The 6,000-nt window shown below is 38.5% G+C and overlaps 2 long non-coding RNA genes across 2 annotated transcripts in view; both read left to right on the plus strand.

Moving 5' to 3' along the window:
- LOC139036289 (uncharacterized) overlaps window positions 1–1,743 on the plus strand; it is a 61,723-nt gene extending 59,980 nt beyond the window's left edge. The window contains exon 7 of the long non-coding RNA XR_011489005.1: window positions 940–1,743. This is a non-coding gene — a long non-coding RNA (uncharacterized lncRNA). The remainder of the gene's footprint in view (window positions 1–939) is intronic.
- Window positions 1,744–2,017: 274 nt separating this feature from the next.
- Window positions 2,018–5,558, plus strand: LOC139036292 (uncharacterized). The gene is made up of 2 exons (XR_011489009.1): window positions 2,018–4,968; window positions 5,142–5,558. It is a non-coding gene; the product is annotated as an uncharacterized lncRNA (long non-coding RNA).
- Window positions 5,559–6,000: the final 442 nt, after the last annotated feature.

Raw genomic sequence — 6,000 nt, forward strand, 5'->3', positions numbered from 1 at the left:
TACACAAGGTTTTCACTAGCCGGGGTGAAAGTGCCCAAACCTATCTGGTTAATGAGATGGCTGATAGTTTTGGATTATTTGTTTGTTTTGGTGTGTGTGTATGTATAGAGGGTGTTTGGTGAGAGCCAGGCAGTGTGAGAACAGTTCTGGGGGTCTGAGCCCTTTGGGAACAACCCCAAGTTTCTCATCTGAACCTGGTAATCTTTGACTCATTTAGCACAGTACTCAGCTCTTAACGAGTGGCTGTTTCCTCGCTATGGTATAAACTGATCCCTCTGCCACGTGGTTGCCTCTTCCCTGTCTCTACCGCCTGCCCCCAAATTTGGCCTTTCCTCTTGAGATTTGGGTCACAACCTTTGTGGAAGTGTGGAAAAAAGCAGAATTGGCAGTTATCCCAGTGATCTGGATTCTAATTAATTAAAGTCTACTTTTATTCTACTTTGTTTTCGGTGGGGGGGAATAGTGCCTGTAGGCATTTTGTGGGAAGGATGCATTTCTTAATGACTAACTCTACCTCTAACTTTTTTGGACCCAAGGCGGGATATAAAAAATAATTAGCTACAAGGGGCACAACTGAAAGTATGAGATTTACACTCAAGCCAAGAACTTTATTTGCATATCAAATAAACGACAGAGTCATGCTTGATGTCTCAGAATTTCTAGCTATCATAATCAGTAAAGAAAGTGAAACCAGATGTTTTCATTTAAGTTTTGAATTGTGTTACTATTAAAAATCAAGTTTTCTTTAAGTATTCTTCTAGGTCCGATCTAATCATTTTTTTTTCCTAGATAGAATTTTCAGAAAAGCCAATGGCATTTTGAGAGTGGAACCTGGAGTTTTGCTGTATTTAACAATTCTCCTTGAAGCTACGTACAAATTTTGTTCATTTGCCCTTTTGCTGTATATTTCTTAAAGTGCTATTTTTGTTGTGGTTTCAGTGATTCTCATCCAAAAACATAGCAGTCTCATGTCATGGAAAAACACTGGACTGGGAGAATCAATTCTCGTCTCAGTCCTTCCATTAAACGAAAAGATTTGAGCTTTTGGAAAACCGCTTTAACTCTTTGGACTTCAGCTACGCTAGCTGCATGCCGGTCTGCCACGTAAGGTCACTTCTTTTGTCTAATATTTTATGTCTTTATTAGAACAAGCACATTACAGCGAGCTACAAGGATGCTTGTCTGTAGAAATTTGACATCTCAAGCTTCAGAATAGCACTGCTTAGCTTTTAAAGTGAGTGTCAGTGTTGGCAGAGTGTATACATCTTAGCATTAGAAAAGCAAATACCATTAACTTATTGAACTGACAGTTTGAAAAAAATTTAAATGTATTAAGAATAACATTTACTTTTTTCTGTTATGCTATGTTCATTGCAGAACATTTATGAAATTCAGAAAAATTTTAAAAAAAGAATCTTAATATCACCACTCAGAACTAACCAGTAATATTTTGATATATTTTCATTCCTTTTGGCTCTTTATATTTCTGTTACATTCTATGCCATATATGATTTATTTTTACAAAGTTTGTAAAGTATTTTTACATTGTTCATGCCGTTTTGTATTTTTTTCACTTGAGAAAATGTTGTGAGTTGCTTCCCATGTCCTTATTTGAAACATAATTTTTGAAATCTGTTTATTTTCATGTTTGAACTATAAAATGATATTTGCCAGATATAAAGATTTAAGCTATAACTAGTTTCATAAAGCAGAAAATTAAACTCTCTTTTCACATACTGCCAACTCACTTTGTCTCAGTCGTATTCCCTGGAGGTAACTTCATTTAAAGCTTGGAGTATATTCTTATATAAGGTCACTAAAAAATGTAAGTATATAAATGTATGTGTATGTGAGTTTTTTCTAAATAAGGTCATTTCACTCAAGCCACTTTACACTTTATGGGGTTTCAGGCAGCATCACGGGTGCATGATTTCTTTGTTTTTTTCTTCCAGTTTTATTGAGGTATAATTGATACATAGCACTGTATAAATTTAAGGTATACAGCATAATGATTTGACTTACATGCATTGTGAAATGATCATCACAGTAAGTTTAGTGAATATCTACCATCTCATATAGATGCAAAAGTAAAAGAATAGCAAAGAATTCCTTGTGATATGAGAACTCTTAGGATTTACTCTATTAATCACTTTTGTATTTAACATAAGCAGTGTTGATTATCATGTTGTATACTACATCCCTAGTGTATATTTATGACTAGAGATTGTATGCTTGGACCACTTTCATCCAGTCTCTCCTCCCCTTATGCTCACCTCTGGTAACCACAAATCTGGTCTCTTTTTTTCTGTGAGTTTGTTTGTTTTTGGAATATTATTGGTCTCCAACACTATGCTAATTCCTATATGCAACATAGTGATTTGATATTTCTATACATTTCAAAATGATCAACGGGGTGGAGATTTTCTAGAGTATGTATAGCCAGAATTACCCTACCACAGTGATTTCACAGTGATTCCATCCATGGGGTTGACCAATTTTATTTAATCAGTCTCCTATTGATGGACATTGTGGTTGATTTAAAATTATTTTATTTTGCTTTTAGAAGTGTTGCATAAATATCTTATACCCAAATTTTGGGGTCATCTTTGAATATTTCCCTATAATGAATTCCTAGATGTAAAATGACTGGGTCAAATGTGATTTTTGGTACTTATTGACAGTTTTCCTGCAGAAAGGTAATTTTCATTTGTGTTAGTTACTCAGTGTATCTGACTCTTTGCCACACCATGGACTGTAGCTTGCCAGGCTCCTCTAATCATGGGATTCTTCAGGCAAGAGTACTGGAGTGGGTTCCATTCCCTTCTCCAGGGAATCTTCCCAACCCATGGATTGAACCTGGGTCTCCCACATTGCAGGCAGATTCTTTAATGTCTGAGCCACCAGGAAGGCCCTGTGATTTTTGGTACTTATTGACAGTTTTCCTACAGAAAGATCATTTTGGTTTATATTCCTGAAAATCATATATAAGAAGCTTTGTCCATTTCCAATTTAGAGCTTGTCAAAATTTAAAGCAAAGTTTTCATCATCACTGTGTCAATTTTTACCTCAATTTTAGTTCAGGACATTCTTTTCAAAGTATAGGAAAAAAAGGGACTTCCCTGGCGGTCCAGTGGTTGAGACTCTGCTTCCAATGCAGGGGGTGCTGGTTCGATCCCTGATCGGGGGACTAAGATCTCACATGCCTTGTGGTGCAGCCAAATAAAATAAATAAAAAGTGTCAGTTAACAAAAAGTATAGGAAAAAAAATAATTCAAAATCTCTGGTGTCTTGATCATCTTTGATTCTTCTGTTGAGACTTTGTAAAAGACGCTTGGGAATTTTAAGTTTTACTATGCTATATTTCTATTTTTATTTACTATGAAGGACTCATAGATTAATTTATATATTTCTTCTTTTAAATTTTGAAGTTGGCTGGCTTAGGTTTCCTCTTCTATTAAAATATAAAATCCTTTGGGGATGAAACCTGTTAAAGGACATTGTCATTCATATTCTAGTAACTAGATTCTGGTTTGATTGAGCTTCTAAAAATCTTTGTCAGTAGAAGGGAAAGAGAGTCCAAGATGGGAGGACAGGGCACTTTATCCTAGAGGAAGGGTCATTTATTGGAGCGTCAGGGGACCAATGGAGAGCCGGTGTAATGAATAGCAATTTAAATACACTGGAGTTAAAAATTACCAAGATCCAAAGCTTTTAAAAAGTATTAACAGTAAAGGTAACCATATTTTATTTGCATTGAACAACACACATTAGCACTTTGGTTTTAGCAAACTGTAACCATTAGTTGCAAACCACAATTTCATTCAGTCTTTAAAGAAATGTATTATATTTTAGTTGAATATTTTCCTGGTCTTTAGATTTTGTGACTGGAGATACACTGGAGTTATTGCTATGCCTTTTTCCTAGAAAAGAGAGCTCCCAAATGGGCAATGTTTTGAAACACAGCCAACAACATTTTAATATAGCACTCTTCCGTGGGGGTTCTGTTTATGACAATGGAATGCAGTAACTAGTCACGAAGGAATTGAGGTCGTGGTGTAATGGGGAGCAGGTTCAACCCTAAGCCAGGATACTTGTGTTTGATTCCTGGCCCTGGAGGAATTAAACAACCCGCACGACTCTGGAAGGTAACGTAGGTCATGACGTTAGGTAATGTAGGTAACGTAGGTTATGACGTAGGTCATAACGTAGGTCATGACAGGATGTGCTGCGCTGTGCTGTGCTTAGGTGCCCAGTTGTGTAAAACTGTTTTCCACCCAATGCACTGTACCTGCCAGGCACCTCTGTCCATGGGGATTCTTCGGTCAAGAATGCTAGAGTGGGTAGCTGTTCCCTTCTCCAGGGGATCTTCCCAACCCAGGGATCGAACCCAGGTCTCCCGCACTGCAGGCGGATTCTTTACCGTCTGAGCCAGCAGGGAAGCCCAAGAATCCTGGAGTGGGCAGCCTATCCCCTCTCCAGGGGATCTTCCAACACACGAATTGAACCAGGGTCTCCTGCATTGCAGGCGGATTCTTAACCAGCTGAGCTAACAGGGAAGCCCCCGTAACAGGATAGGCAACTCATAAGTAACAGTGTGAATGAGCAATTCAGTTTAGGGCCCTAACACTCCATGGTATCTTCACTAATTTCGGCGGTCAAAATACAAGTGGGAAGAAAGAACACCTAACCACCAAGTTCAGTTTTGGATGTACAGACAGGCCTTATCTTCTTTGCCTGAATTTCTCCACTATGGTAAAATATATACCAGTGAGATATAACCTAGAATCTGTGACTTTATTTCTTCATTCATTTATTCAGCAAAGGTTTCTTGACTCTGACTATTTGTCAGGCCCTGTGCTATCCCCTTAAATTCACAGCGGTAGGAGCCAGAAGGCGCGCGTTTGGGTTCTGCGTGCCTTGCAGATGCTCGGCCTCTCGAGAACTTCACCGCTGGCTTCGCAGTGGGAGGTACACACTCATCTTTGCAGTTATTGCTGTTTGATCCCTCCTCAGTATGCCGAGATTGGAAGCGGGGAGGGGGAGAAAAGCCAGATTTGAATATTACAAGTATCTCTGCCTCAAAGATTTTGAATTCCTGAATTTCATTGTTGAACTAATATCTTTAGTCACTTATTTTACAGGTGGCAACAATTTGTTTTTGATGAGTAGCTCAATACCTTCTCAACCAGTGACCGACCAACGTGTCCACGCAACAGGACAGTAAATTAAAGACACATTCCAAAAACACTTTAATATACACAATTCACCGATGGATGCAGGAACGAGCATACAACTCTTAAAGTGCCCTGCCTTACTGGTTCTTGAGAACAGAATTGGACCTACAGTTGGGAAATACAAATGGAACCACATTTATTTTGGGACAAATTATACCTTAAGAAAAAACAGTTCTGAGGCAGAAATGTGGTATTTGAGAAACAAGAACTTGTAAAACACCACACTTTGTCAAAACTGGCATAATAGAAGCAGCATCTTGACAAAATGTATATAATCTGTATTTCACTTTACTTTTTAAAATAATTATATTTATTTTATTTCTGGCTGTTCTGGGTCTTTGTTTCGGAGAGCGGGGGCTACTCTCTAGCTGCAGTGCATGAGCTTCTCATTGCAGTGGGTTTTCTTATTGCTGCGACGGGGCTCTAGGCACACAGGCTCCAGTAGCTGCAGTGCATGGGCTCCATAATTGCGGCTCCCGGGCTCTAGAGCACAGGCTCAATAGTTGTGGTGCACAGATTTAGTTGCTCCACGGCATGTGTGATCTTCCCAGATCAGGGCTCGAACCCGTGTACCCTGCATTGGCAGGCAAACTAGACCACTGAGCCATCCGGGAAGCTCCTTATTTCACTTTATTGAGGCCACAAAGTAAGGCAGGTTTCATCTTCAATTTTCCAAAAACTGCTTTTCTTTTTTTTTAATATCCTGTCATAATCAAGAATAAAAAGGTTAACTTCATATACTTGAATGCATTTATTGGATTCCTAT

This window comes from Odocoileus virginianus, chromosome 8 (assembly GCF_023699985.2).
Source record: "Odocoileus virginianus isolate 20LAN1187 ecotype Illinois chromosome 8, Ovbor_1.2, whole genome shotgun sequence".
Classification (NCBI taxonomy): Eukaryota; Metazoa; Chordata; class Mammalia; order Artiodactyla; family Cervidae; genus Odocoileus; species Odocoileus virginianus.